Below are 14,312 nucleotides of genomic sequence, written 5' to 3'. Positions count from 1 at the left end.
GATCGATAAAGCTTCGAAAAATACTTATTTTGCAATTTGCAATTTGCATTGTGCACTAATTTTACAATATCTTAAGTTATAATTGTTAGATTTAAGTTTAGTAAACGGTTTTTTCTTGGTTTTTTACTAAGGATCAAACGGGTATAACTTTAAAACAAATGAATATCAAGTAATTTAACAAACTTTGTTTGGAAGCCTGGTAATTAAGCTTTAAAGCGACACCTTCTAAGACTCATTTGCATGCGCAAAAGCCGAGTTACGATCGATAAAGCTTCGAAAAATACTTATTTTGCAATTTGCAATTTGCATTGTGCACTAATTTTACAATATCTTAAGTTATAATTGTTAGATTTAAGTTTAGTAAACGGTTTTTTCTTGGTTTTTTACTAAGGAACAAATTTTATTTGAAACATTTTTTTTCATCGCTTTTAGTTTATGAGCCAGAGCCTTATAAACAATTTATAAACAATTAAATTGTTTATAACAATTCTTTGACCACTCGGATCGAAATCCCCCCTCGAAATTCGTAATCAACAGCCAAAAATCCATAAGAAACCGTTGAGTTTGTCCATCAGAATTGAATATGACACGGTGACCCCTCTGGCGCCTAGACTATAATGGCACCGGAGTAATATTTTAATTGGAACGTACAAAAATATTTGAAGTTTAAAAGAACAAAACCCCCATAAATTTTTAATGAAACATATTAAAAAATAAGCCTCAACTCGATAACAACTGCCTTATCGAAAAAATACTAAGAGGCAAAAAAGTTTTAAGAATATTGAATTTAACTAATGGTACCACAGTAATAATTTAATTGAGACGTACAAACGAGACGTTTGGGGGATTTAAGGGAACAAAACCCCCATAAAATTTTTATGGGGTGCTCAAATTTCAGTATAATTTTTCTTTAATTTGTTCCTGCCATAAGAATGCCACATGTTTATTTTCAATAAAAAATCTGTAATAGTTTTCGATATATTCGAAAAAATCGATTTTCATTTTGTAACTTCAAAGGGATATAACTTTTTTATGTTCATATTTGTACTAAGGTTAGTTAGGTTAATTCGAACTATTTTTGGTCTCAGAATATGTGATTTAATTTAGCGTAGACCTGTATTTTTGTTACACCCTGTATAACAGAATTGAAAATAATAGTTTAGCGTTAGGTAAATTATCCCGATTCGTTTTTTGTTCACATACTTACTCAAAAAGAGCTCCTTATAAAAATCCACAAGGTGCCGCGATCGGAAAATTGTTTAAACATTTTTTTAAAGAAATTTAAAAAATTAATGTTTTTACTTCAGGCAATTTTTTTAGATTCTTTGGGTCATTCTGAGCAAAAAAAAGTTTCTTGTGATTTTTCTCCAAAAATTTATAATTGTCGAGTTATATGCGATTAAAAAATTTGAAAAACGCGAAAATGACCATTTTCAAGACTTAATAACTCAGTTAAAAACTATTATTATAAAAGTCAGAAAGTGACCAAATTAAAATTTAAAGCCCCCCCTACAAGATTCTGAAGAAATTTTTGTCATTCTTTTATTACTAAGCTGTTATTTTTAGTAGTTAACAGTCACCGCTATGCTCGTATTAGGCGGCCGTCGGTGAGTGCGAAAGGGATGCACCATTCCGGCAGTCCAAAGGTGCATCTTTCTCGCACTCACATTGACGTCCGCCTCAATACGCTATTAGCGCTCATTGATAATAATTAAAAATAACAGCTTAGTAATAAATTATTGACACAAATTTCTTCAGGATCATGCTTTAAACTATAATTTGGTCAGTTTATGACTTTCATAATAAAGTAAAAGCTGACATATCTGGGTCAATGTGACCACAGACCGATCCGGATATGAAAAAATCCGGATATCAAGACCACTTCTTTTATAGTCTCTGAAACGTTTTCTCCTTCATACATTCCAGTAATCAACGCCGTCAATAACTTTCGTCGATAGACACGTTTTATAGATTATTTAATACTTTGATCTACAGGCTTACAGAGGGATGTCACATTTGGAGGCAAAACATCTTGTGTTTTTTGTTTTGAAATTGTTAAAAAAAATTGTTTAAACAATTTTCCGACCGCGGCACTTCCCGGTACCCTGTGGATTTGTTATATGAACCTCTTTTTGAGTAAGTTTGTGCAAAAAAAATTAAATCGGAATAACTTACCTAACGGGGGCTATGATACAGCCTAATAACCTGATAACGTAAAAACAACGTTTTTAGAGTGAAATTTGAGTGAAGTCTGTACAGGATATTGCACGCTTTGAAAAATTCGCCACTAAGAACAAGAAAATCCATTGGAGATTGTACACCATAAAGTTGAATACTGAATAAGAGATTGTACGGTTTTTAAAATTTTTGTCATTGGAGATTGTACGTTTTGAATTAAAGTCTAATTTTCTGCCTTCAAAATTCATTGGATAATGACTATTTTGAAAAGAGATTACCTAATGGTTCGACTCAGGGCTAGGAAGTCGACATAATGCAACGTCTAACTCAATTTTTGTGAAATATGGAGAGTGTACACTTTGAAACTATACCCCTATATTTAATATTACATCTAAATATTACAGAAACTTAAAAATAATTTCAATTTCTTGAAGCAAATTTTACAGGAACCCGCAGAAACCTTATGGAAGATGGCTCTCCCATAAGAGTCAAATGATCTGAAACTTTGGGTTCTGGTAGTCCTTGATGTGTAGATCAAAAGACTCAATGGGCGCATAGCTCCAAAAATTCATGGTTTTAAAATATAAGCCTCTGAATTATGGGTACAGTGAGGACGTTTGAGTTGGAATAAATTCATTTCCTCGAGAATGGGCGACTCTGGAGATAAATTACAAATTAGGTCGATTTTTATTTTTAAATTATAATTTTTTGTTATATATATATGTCATAGTAGTGACGTCATCCATCTGGTCATACTAGTGACGTCATCCATCTGGGCGTGATGACGCAATCGATGATTTTTTTAAATAAGAATAGGGGTCGTGTAATAGCTCATTTGAAAAGTTATTAAATTCTCTATTCAATAATATAAACACTAACACTATTATTTATACAGGGTGCCCAAAAATTTTTTTGACTTAAATTAATTGAGACAAAAAGAAGAATGTATATAATTTATTTAATTCGAAATACATTTTACTATTGCCCGAAACCAGGAAAAAATGTTTATTAGATAAATAAATATTGTTTTTTGCTAAAATTCAATATTAAAGCTGCCACCTACCTGCCTCTTAGCAGTTTAACATTTAATTTAAGCGAAATGGGTCGTGTGATAGCTCATTTGAAAGGTTATTTAATTCTCTATTATTCACTAATATAAACATTAGTATAATTATTCATACGGGGTGCCCAAATTTTTTTTGCATTAAATTAATTGAGGCAAAAAGAAGAATGTGTATAATTTATTTAGTTCGAAATACATTTTACTGCTTTCAGAAAACAGGAAAAATGGTAATTTGAAAAATAAACATGACTTTTCGCTTAAATTAAATGTTCAAACTGTAAATGAGATTTTACCATAATTAAATTAAATTTCTGTAAATACGCAATTATTGTTTCTATCATCAACAAGTATTTTTAAGTCCTTGACTCATTTACTATTACCCTCCATTCTTGTCTCATCGAATATTATTATTGGAGAAAAACAGGCCAATGATACAAAATATGAGCTGGATAAATATTAACCCTTAAACGCCCAACCTTTTTTAGGTTCCATGTACGCCCAAGGGTGGGTAAAAAATGTTCACCTCGAAAATAGCTAATATATTTATTGAGAGTTGTTGAAAATGGATTAAACTCAAGAATCTTATGCTTAATAAACACAGCATCTTCTAAAACATTAATATAAACAATTTACAAGCCTTACAACAAAATTAAAATGTACATCAAAATTAACATACCAATGAAATCCAGTAATTCAGATTTGTCGATTTTCTCCACATTTTTCCTTTCAGCCTTTTTGTTGGCGGATAATTATGTGGATTATGTAATTATACGTCGATAATTATATGGATTATGTTTCTACCAACGAGAAATTAAATAGAAACCTTTAGTAACAAGTTTTACGAAGTGTGTACTTTTTATGCTCACCCATATTTAACTTTTATTTTCAAAAATATCGGTAGAACCAATTTAACATTCGATAAGAGGCTGTCTTTTTAACAATAAATAATTTTTGGAAAATTTTTAAACACGTAAAAAATATGTTACAAGGGAATACGCATTAGGTGGACATTTTTTACCCACCCTTGGACGTTTAAGGGTTAAGGGACTAATGAGGATAACCACATTGGCAGAGGCCACAAGAATTAGTAAAGAGCGCACTAGTCATATTTTGAACAAGTTGTAAATATCGTAAAAATATACTGCCGACAATTGCCAACCATTGACCAAAAATGACCGTGCGACTACTTCTCAGCAGTGTTTGGACATTATCAAGAGATATTTTATTGTGTATAGACTTTTGGCATCGATTGGTGAAAGTTGATGAAATCTGGATTTCAGTAGGTACTACACACCAGAGAACAAAATGAACGTACGGCACTGGAGTACAGATGACCAGTGTTCCAAATCGGCCAAGAGTCGGTAAATGGATCGGAAAGGTCTATTTTACTAATTGACTATCTTGAAAATGGTAAAAGTATCAATAGCCAATATTATTGTGCATTAATGAATAAACTGAGGCATGAACTCACTAAGAGACGGATCTATATGCAGAAGAGAAAATGGACTGTTTCACAGGAGCGTTATGACAGTGGCAAAAATTCATGAGTTGGGCTTCAAAATGTTTTTCAACCGATTTGTTCTCCTGATTTGACCCTCTTCGATTATTTTTTTATTCGCAAATCTAAAGATATGGCTCATAAATAAAAACTTTAGCTTTAGTGTGGGCTTATTATCGGAGAATAGGCCATTTTTGGGAAAAGTTATTTACCAGCAATTTTATTGCTGGAATCGAAGCTTATGATTATATATATTAATAATATAGGTATGCAAAGTCCGCAGATAGTGTGCTACTTTTTTTATAAACAAAATGGCGCCCGAAAATCGTGTTTTTCAATTATTGCTCTATAACTCCGAAGATTTTAACTTTACAACAAAAACAGTCAAATAATAATTCACCGCAATTAAATTCTGCATAGAAATATGTTTTTCCCGATCTGCTCCGACAAAAATTTTCCTCGAAAAAATGCGGGTTTGCCCAACAAAATCTTTAATTTTCAAATAAAGTTTTAGATAAGTATTTATCTACTGTATAAATATCTTGGGTGGACTGTATTATTTTTGTGGTTCTAATAAAAGGAATTTATCTTCAATTTATTAAATTTATTCTTCGTCTAAAATACATTCGTTGGTGTACGTAATGAAATTGAATTATTGGATCTTGTCATTCTGACAATCGGCAACTTACTAAATATCAGCAAATATGTCATTGCCACCTTATTTAGGATTAAACAAATTATGTATTAAGTTTTAATATAGCCCCCACCTTGAAGGGAACCTTCAAATAATAATAATATTAATGTAATATAAAACACAACAAAATTAACTACATTACACATGTGAGTCCTGTAATGGTAGTAAAGAGAGGTCTCTAATAGATCGTTTTAAAACACCATTGGACGTCCGAACTTCCGCTACCCTAGAGATATTGTCTTTTCCAGAAAAAAAATTTTAACACTCGTCCAATGTTCCATCGGAAAGCCGGTAACTGGCTATTCTTGATGAGGACAAAACTGTCCACTATTATTGGAGATGCAGGTTCGTTCCATTTATACTGCTTGTGTAGTTGAGTGACATAGTCTTTTGAAAACCGATTACAGATTGTTGCTTCAGTTGTTGCACAAATTGAAGTCTAGATAGTCGGTTAGATGGAACTTCTTGAAAATCAGCATCAGGAGGGTCTGTGATGATCCGTCCAATAAGAAAATGTGAAGGAGTTAGAGGATTTAGGTCAGGAGGATCATTGGATAATGCAAATAACGGCCTGCAATTTAATATTCCTTCAATTTGAATTAATAGTGTATTAAACTCTTCATATGTCAATATTGCATCTTTCAAAATTCTTTTAAAATGAAATTTTGTACTTTTGACAGCAGCCTCCCATAGGCCACCAAAATTGGGAGAGTATGGAGGTATAAAATGCCAGATGAAACCCTGATTTGCTGCAAAATCTAAAACAACACCTTGATGCTGTTGTAAAAATTGACCCAACTCCTTAAGTTCATTGTAGGCACCTATAAAAGTAGTACCATTATCTGAGTATATATTTGAAGGCATACCTCGTCTTGAAATAAATCTACGTACATGCCACAAAATTTTCACTCGTTAAATTTGAAACTGATTCAAGATGTATTGACTTGGTTGAAAAACATACAAAAACACATATATAGCATTTGGTAATTAGTTTACCTCTTCCCTTTCTATCTGCAATTGAAAATGGACCAGCATAATCTATACCACTATGCTGAAAGGGAAATGATTGCAAAACACGTTTGTCAGGTAAGTTAGACATGAGTGCTGTACAGAGAGTAGGCTTTTCCTTAAAGCATATCATATAGTCTTTTATAAACCTTTTAGCTAGTAGATTTTTTGCTCCTCTTATCCAATATTTTTGTCTAATAGAAGACAAAAGTGATTGAGTTCCTGCATGTAAGAGTGTATTTTGTTTGTGTTTAATTATGAGGTGTGATAATGGATGCTTTGAACATAATAATTTTGGATGTTTTATGTCAAAGTTAAGCAAAGTAAAACGTAACCTGCCTCCTACACGCAAGACACCAACCTCATCAATAAAAAGTTGCAATGAACGTATTTTATAATGCTTTGGTAATTGTTTATTGGTATTTAGAATGTGAATAATATCATAAAATGACTCAATTTGGGCTGATTTATTAAGTTTCATTGTAACACTATTGAGTTTACTTGCATTAAGAGTTCCTTTATTTATAGAAATCTTTTGTAGTTTGTTAAGGTTTTTTAATTGAACATAAAGTTCATGCCAAGTTTTCCACAAGTTTTTAGGAATATGTTCATCCCATAGTAATTCTTTAGACCATAACTCTTGAATAATAATTCTTGCTATTATAATACATGAGCTAAGCAATCCTAATCGTTCATAAATTTTGGAAATATAAGATAGAATAATTGTTCTTTTTGTAACATGGTCTGAAGGTGTAATAAACAAATCTGGTTGACTAAGCCACTGAATGCCTAAAGTTTTAGATGATTCATTTTCTCCTAACATGAGAATTGAGTTGAAAACATTGTTGTCTGCAAGTTCATTTAACAAAGACTGTGAATTAGAAATCCACTTTCGAAGTTGAAAATGGCCCGAATTTAAAATAGAACAAATTTGTTGACACAGAAGTTTAAGTGTTTGAAGCTCCTTGGCACCAGTTAATAGATCGTTTACATAGAAGTCCTTTAAAACAGTTTTGGAAGAAAGTGGGTATTTATTTGAATGATCAATACCTAACTGATTTAAACATCGTATGGCTAGATATGGAGCAGCTGAAGTGCCATATGTGACTGTACTTAACTGCAAAACCTGAAGTTCTCTCTCTGGATCATCTCTCCAGATAATTCTTTGTAGTGATTCATGTTCAGGGATCATTTGAATTTGTCCATATATTTTGCTGACATCTGATGAAACTGCGTAAATGTATTGTTTGAATTTGATTAAAATAGGAAATATATTACTTTGGATCTTAGGACCCACATATTGTATATCCTTAAGAGACAAACCACTAGTAGTTTTACAGCTTCCATCGAAAACTACTTTTAGTTTAGTAGTGAGACTTGATTCTTTGTATACACTATGATGAAGAAAGTAATAGGTTTGAAATTGTGTATCAATAGTCCTTGTAACATTGAATAATTGACCAAATTCTTGATATCCATCAATAAATTGCTTGTATAAGTATTTTAACTTTGGATTGGTTGTGAGTATTTTTTCGAGAAAATAGAAGCGTTTTACCGCAGTATCAAAGAAATTGCCTAATATTTCTGGAGGATATTTAAATGGCAATTTAACAATGAATTGTCCATTGGGAGCTTTAGATGTAGTATTTAAGAATAATTGTTTACTTTCAATATAATCTTGTGATAAAAAGTTACTTTCAGGAATTTTTTCTAATTCCCAAAACCTTTTTAATTGCTCATCTAAACTTTCAATAACAGAAAAATTGAAAATGTGTTGACTTGAAATGGGCTTTGATATTGGTGCTAAGCCTGCTACTGTCCAACATAGCATTGTATTTTGTAAAATTGGTAAGTTTTTCCCTAATTTTATTTGGCCTTTTGATAGCAAAAACCAAAATTCACTAGCTCCAATTAGTATGTCTATGCATACTGGCTCATAATGAGACGGATCTGACAATTTAATATTTTCAGGAATGCGCCACAGAGAATTGTTTAAGACATATGATGGAGTAGCAGTGCTAATACTTGGTACTACTGGACAGTTCAAAATTGTAGAAAACTGTTTATTGCTTGAAATTATATTGATGCTGCTTTTTTTATGAGTAATGCTTTTAGATTGGTTAATACCGATAATTGGAATATGTCTATTGATGAATGGAATATTAATTTTTTGACAAAAAGGCTCAGTGAATAAATTTGATTGTGCACCACTGTCTAAAATTGCTCTAGCTTTATGAAAATTGTTGTATTTATCCTTACCTTGAAATGTTACAGTAGGCAGCAAAACTTGTGTAACTGGAATCTTATTTTCAACTAATAAATTTGTTTGACTAGTAGATGGCTCTAAAATTATTGTTGATTTAATTTGAGAATCAATGTGCAGCAATGTACTATGCTTTTTTGAACATTTTTTACAATTATCTAGTCTACACTGATCTTTGGTATGGCTTATATTTGATTTTATTTTTGGTAAAAAGTTATTTTTTATATAGTCAAAAGATTGATTTGAATTGGGGAAAGTTGTACCATTAGTAACATTAATTGCATTTTTATTCACATAGTTCATTAATATTGCCATAGCATCAAAAAATGATGTTTTAAATTGCTTTCGTGTTTCATAATGAGTCTCTAGATCTGTTTCATCACATTTCTCCTCTATAGTTCTCTGGAGTTGATTAAACTCTTGTAATAAATCATTGTAACCAGTTAACCTGTATTCTACATCTGAAATAGTAGGCAAATTGGTATCTATACTTGTAGCAAATTCATTTAACATTGCTAGTTCTTGAGTCAATGAATTTCTGTTTCTTATTAATTGTTTAATAGACATATTAATAATCAAAATGGAAATATAGGCTAAATAGAAATTGTAATCTAGCAATGGTTTGACAAAGGTATAAATAGACCTTTGACAATAATTGTATTTGTATTGTAACAGAGGTAATATCGTATCTACCTCGTAATCCTCGTATAATCGTACCTCGTAATATAGAAATGGTAAATTGGCAATTGATTGAAAACAGGTATAAATAGACCTGTTAAAATTGTAACTTATATTGAACTTGAAACTTGAACTTGAACTTATGGAAATAGTATCCCAAGTGTAATTATTGTGCAATGGTAAATGGACAAATTATTTCATCAAAAATAATTGTATTTTACTTGAAAATTGTATCAATTTTGAAATAATAGAAAAAATGCAATATTGACCTAGAAATGTACACCAACGTTAAATGAAATCAGTTCCAAGTTCTAAGTAACTGGAACTGTTATCGAAATGTCAATTTGACAAATATTCAAAAATAGATATTCTAAATGACTTCAAAATAATCGTTTTAAAGTTGAAAAAAGGGGGTAATCAAAATAATGTAAAACTGCAAACCCTTAATTACAGTAATATGATCAGAAAATAGTTTAAAAGGATATCTTCGTGTTATAATTTTAATAGCGTTCTTGAACTGTAATTTATAGTTGACCAATTCGTTTGTAGACTGAATGTCACCTCTTTGTGTAATAATTTCTCTAAATAATTCACTACTTGACTGGGCCACTGACTGCTACTATAGACTTCGCTTGTGGCTTCTTCTTCAATAGATTGTTGCAATTGATTTTATTGAATATCACCTCTTTGTGTAATAATTTCTTTAAAATTTTTCACTACTTGACTGGGCCGCTGACTGCTACTATAGACTTCGCTTGTGGCTTCTTCTTCAATAGATCGTTGCAATTGACTTTCAAAATATCCCGCTCGAAGGACCAAAAAATATGTATAAATATCTTGGGTGGACTGTATTATTTTTGTGGTTCTAATAAAAGGAATTTATCTTCAATTTATTAAATTTATTCTTCGTCTAAAATACATTCGTTGGTGTACGTAATGAAATTGAATTATTGGATCTTGTCATTCTGACAATCGGCAACTTACTAAATATCAGCAAATATGTCATTGCCACCTTATTTAGGATTAAACAAATTATGTATTAAGTTTTAACATCTACCAATAATTAAATAATTTGGTAACTTAAAAGCCTTCTTGGTTTAGATTATAGTTCCAGAAGCTAGTGAAAATTGAACGAATATTTTAGCAACAATTCAATTGTTAATTAACAATTTACGGTCGCAATAATAACCAAAATAATTATGATACACTGATCAAATTTTGAAACCTTATAAAGATGAGATGCCTATTTAACATTTTGTCGACAATATATAAATTTTTTATTTTTTGCATAATTTTTAAATATTAAAAAAATAGTTATAAACAAATTAACGTTTGTCAGAAAGTTTTTATTATATTCTAATTTTAAAAAATAGTTAAAATGCGTATTTCAAATATCTTGAAAATGAATGCTTTAAAACTTTTTTGTAACCATTTGCAAAAAAGTTATGAAACAGCAAAATAAACATACGATTGCTACGTTGTTTATATATTTTTTAATTCTTTCAAAGCGTAAAAGTGAGTTTAAAGTACATGCTAATTATTTACAAAAAACATAGATTGTTAGTTTAATGGTTATATTTTAATTAAAGATTATAAATATATTTTTTTGTAATTTACACACGCGAAAGTAGACTAATACAGTACTGTAACTAAAATTTTCACTCGAAGCGGCGACCACCCGCGCGACGTACATTTAATAAATAAAATTATAGTATATGTATGCTGCGTGTCAGTCGCTTCGAGTGAACATTTTAGCTCCGGCTCTCTATCAAGCCTACTTTCGCGCTAAAAATTACAAAAAAAAGTATTTTTAATATTTGATTAAAATATTACCGTTGAACTAATATTTGATATTGTTTGTTAGTAATTAGATTGCACCACAGACTCACTTTTAAGCTTTGAAACAAGTAAAACAAATTATAAACAACGGAGCAATCGTATATTCATTTTGCTGTTTCCTAACTTTTTTGCAAATGGTTGGAAAATTTTTTTAAAGCATTCATTTTCAAGACCTTTGAAATACGCATTTTAAGTATTTTTTAAAATTAGAATATAATAATAAACAATTTCTGAGAAATGTTAATTTGTTTATAACTATTTTTTTTAACATTTAAAAATTATGAAAAAAAATGAAAAATTTATATTTTGTCGACAAAATATTAAATAGTCATCACATCTTTATAATCTTTCTAAGTTTGATCAATGTATCATGATTACTTTGGTTGTTATTGCGACTGTAAATCGTTAATTAATAATTGAATTGTTGCTAAAATATTCGTTTAATTTTCACCGGCTTCGGCAGTTATAATCTATACCAATGAAGCTTTTATTTCACCAAGTTATTTAATTATTGATAAATAATTACTTGCCCAAAAAATTTATTTGAAAATTCGAGATTTTGTTGGGAAACCCCAGATTTTCCGAGGAAAATTTTCGGAGCAAATCGGGAAAAACACGCCTCTATGTAGAATTAAATTGGGATGAATTTTTATTTGAGTGTTTTTGGGGTAAAGTTAAAATCTTCGTCGGAGTTATAGACCAATAATTGAAAAAAACACGAATTGGGTGCACCGTTTTGTTAATAAAAAAAGTAGCACACTCTCTGCGGACTTTGAATACCTATATTATTAATATATAGGATCATAATATTCGATTCCAGCAATAAAATTGCTGGTAAATAACCTTTCTTTGTACTTTACTAATTAGACCAGCGTATTATAACTATTTTTTTTTCAAAATTTAAAGATTATGCAAAAAAACGAAAAATTTATATTTTGTCGATAAAATATTAAATAAGCATCTCATCTTTATAATCTTTATAAGTTTGATCAATGTATCATGATTATTTTATTGCGATCATGATTATGTTAATATTGCGATCGTAAATTGTTAATTAACAATTGAATTGTTGCTAAAATATTCGTTTAATTTTCACCGGCTTCTGGAATTACAATCTATACCAAGAAAGCTTTGATGTCACTAAGTTATTTAATTATTGATTAATAATTTCTTACCTAAAACTTTATTTGAAAATTAGAGTTTTTGTTGGAAAAACCCGCATTTTCCGAGAAAAATTTTCGTCGGAGCAAATCGGGAAAAACATATCTCCTTGCAGAATTTAATTGCGGTAAATTTTTATTTGAGTGTTTTTGTTGTTAATTTAAAGTCTTCGGAGTTATAGAGCAATAATTAAAAAAAATACGATTTGTCGGCGCCATTTTGTTTATAAAAAAAGTAGCACACTATCTGCGGAATTTGCACACCTATATTATTAATATATAGGATCTTATAATTCGATTTCAGCAATAAAATTGCAGGAATTTGAATGCTTTAAAACTTTTATGTAACCATTTGCAAAAAAGTTATGAAACAGCAAAATAAACATACGATTTCTACGTTGTTTATATATATTTTAATTCTTTCAAAGCGTAAAAGTGAGTTTAAAGTACATGCTAATTATTTACTAAAATATGGATTATTAGTTTAATGGTTATATTTTAATTAAAGATTATAAATATATTTTTTTTGTAATTTACACGCGCGAAAGTAGACTAATACAGTACTGTAGCTAAGATTTTCACTCGAAGCGACGACCGCCCGCGCGACGTATGGTTTGTTCAACAGTAAATGGTTTGAGTTCAATTAGTGCGGTCGTAAATATTATTAAATTTATCTGACCTGGCCCATTGTTAAGACCCACCCGGAGCGATAAGCCACCGAGGTAGACACAGTTGGTCTTTTGCAATTAACACTGACTAGACGGTACTCTCATAATAAAGCCTAAAATAAATTTTACCTGAAACCGGGTCTTTTTTACTATTATCGGTTAAGCCGGGCTGTTTATAGTGGTAACTAATTGAACTTAACCATTTACTGTTTAACATACCATACACTTAATAAATAAAGTTATAGTATATGTATGCTACGTGTCAGTCGCCTCGAGTGAACATTTTAGCTCCGGACCTCTATCAAGCCTACTTTCGCGCTAAAAATTACAAAAAAAAAGTATTTTTAATATTTGATTAACATATTACCGTTGAACTAATATTTTATATTGTTTGTGAGTAATTAGATTGCACCACAGACTCACTTTTAAGCTTTGAAACAAATAAAACAAATTATAAACAACGGAGAAATCGTATATTCATTTTGCTGTTTCCTAACTTTTTTGCAAATTGTTGGCAAAAATTTTTTAAAGCATTTATTTTCAAGACCTTTGAAATACGCATTTTAAGTATTTTTTAAAATTAGAATATAATAATAAACAATTTCTGAGAAATGTTAGTTTGTTTATAACTAGTTTTTTAACACTTAAAAAATGAAAAATTTATATTTTGTCGACAAAATATTAAATAGGCATCACATATTTATAATCTTTCTAAGTTTGATCAATGTCTCATGATTACTTTGGTTGTTATTGCGACTGTAAATTGTTAATTATTAACAATTGAATTGTTGCTAAAATATTCGTTTAATTTTCACCGGCTTCTGCAGTTATAATCTATACCAAGAAAGCTTTTATTTCACCAAGTTATTTAATTATTGATAAATAATTACTTGTCCATAAAATGTATTTGAAAATTCGAGATTTTGTTGGGAAACCCCAGATTTTCCGAGGAAAATTTTCGGAGCAAATCGGGAAAAACACGCCTCTATGTAGAATTAAATTGGGATGAATTTTTATTTGAGTGTTTTTGGGGTAAAGTTAAAATCTTCGTCGGAGTTATAGACTAATAATTGAAAAAAACACGAATTGGGGGCACCATTTTGTTAATAAAAAAAGTAGCATACTATCTGCGGACTTTGCATACCTATATTATTAATATATAGCATAACATTCGATTCCAGCAATAAAATTGCTGGTAAATAACCTTTCTTTGTACTTTACTAATTAGACCAGCGTATTATAACTATTCCTTTTCAAAATTTA

General features: G+C 30.2%; 1 protein-coding gene across 1 annotated transcript in view; it reads left to right on the top strand.

The window, feature by feature from the left end:
• Window positions 1-14,312, top strand: part of LOC126888697 (protein PFC0760c-like) — a 35,677-nt gene that overhangs the window by 7,003 nt on the left and 14,362 nt on the right. The gene's annotated exons all lie outside the window — the stretch shown is intronic.

The sequence above is a fragment of the Diabrotica virgifera genome, chromosome 7 (genome assembly GCF_917563875.1).
Source record: "Diabrotica virgifera virgifera chromosome 7, PGI_DIABVI_V3a".
Taxonomy (NCBI): Eukaryota; Metazoa; Arthropoda; class Insecta; order Coleoptera; family Chrysomelidae; genus Diabrotica; species Diabrotica virgifera.
The sequence above is the reverse complement of the archived record's forward strand: the minus strand, read 5'-3'. Positions and strand labels throughout refer to the sequence as shown.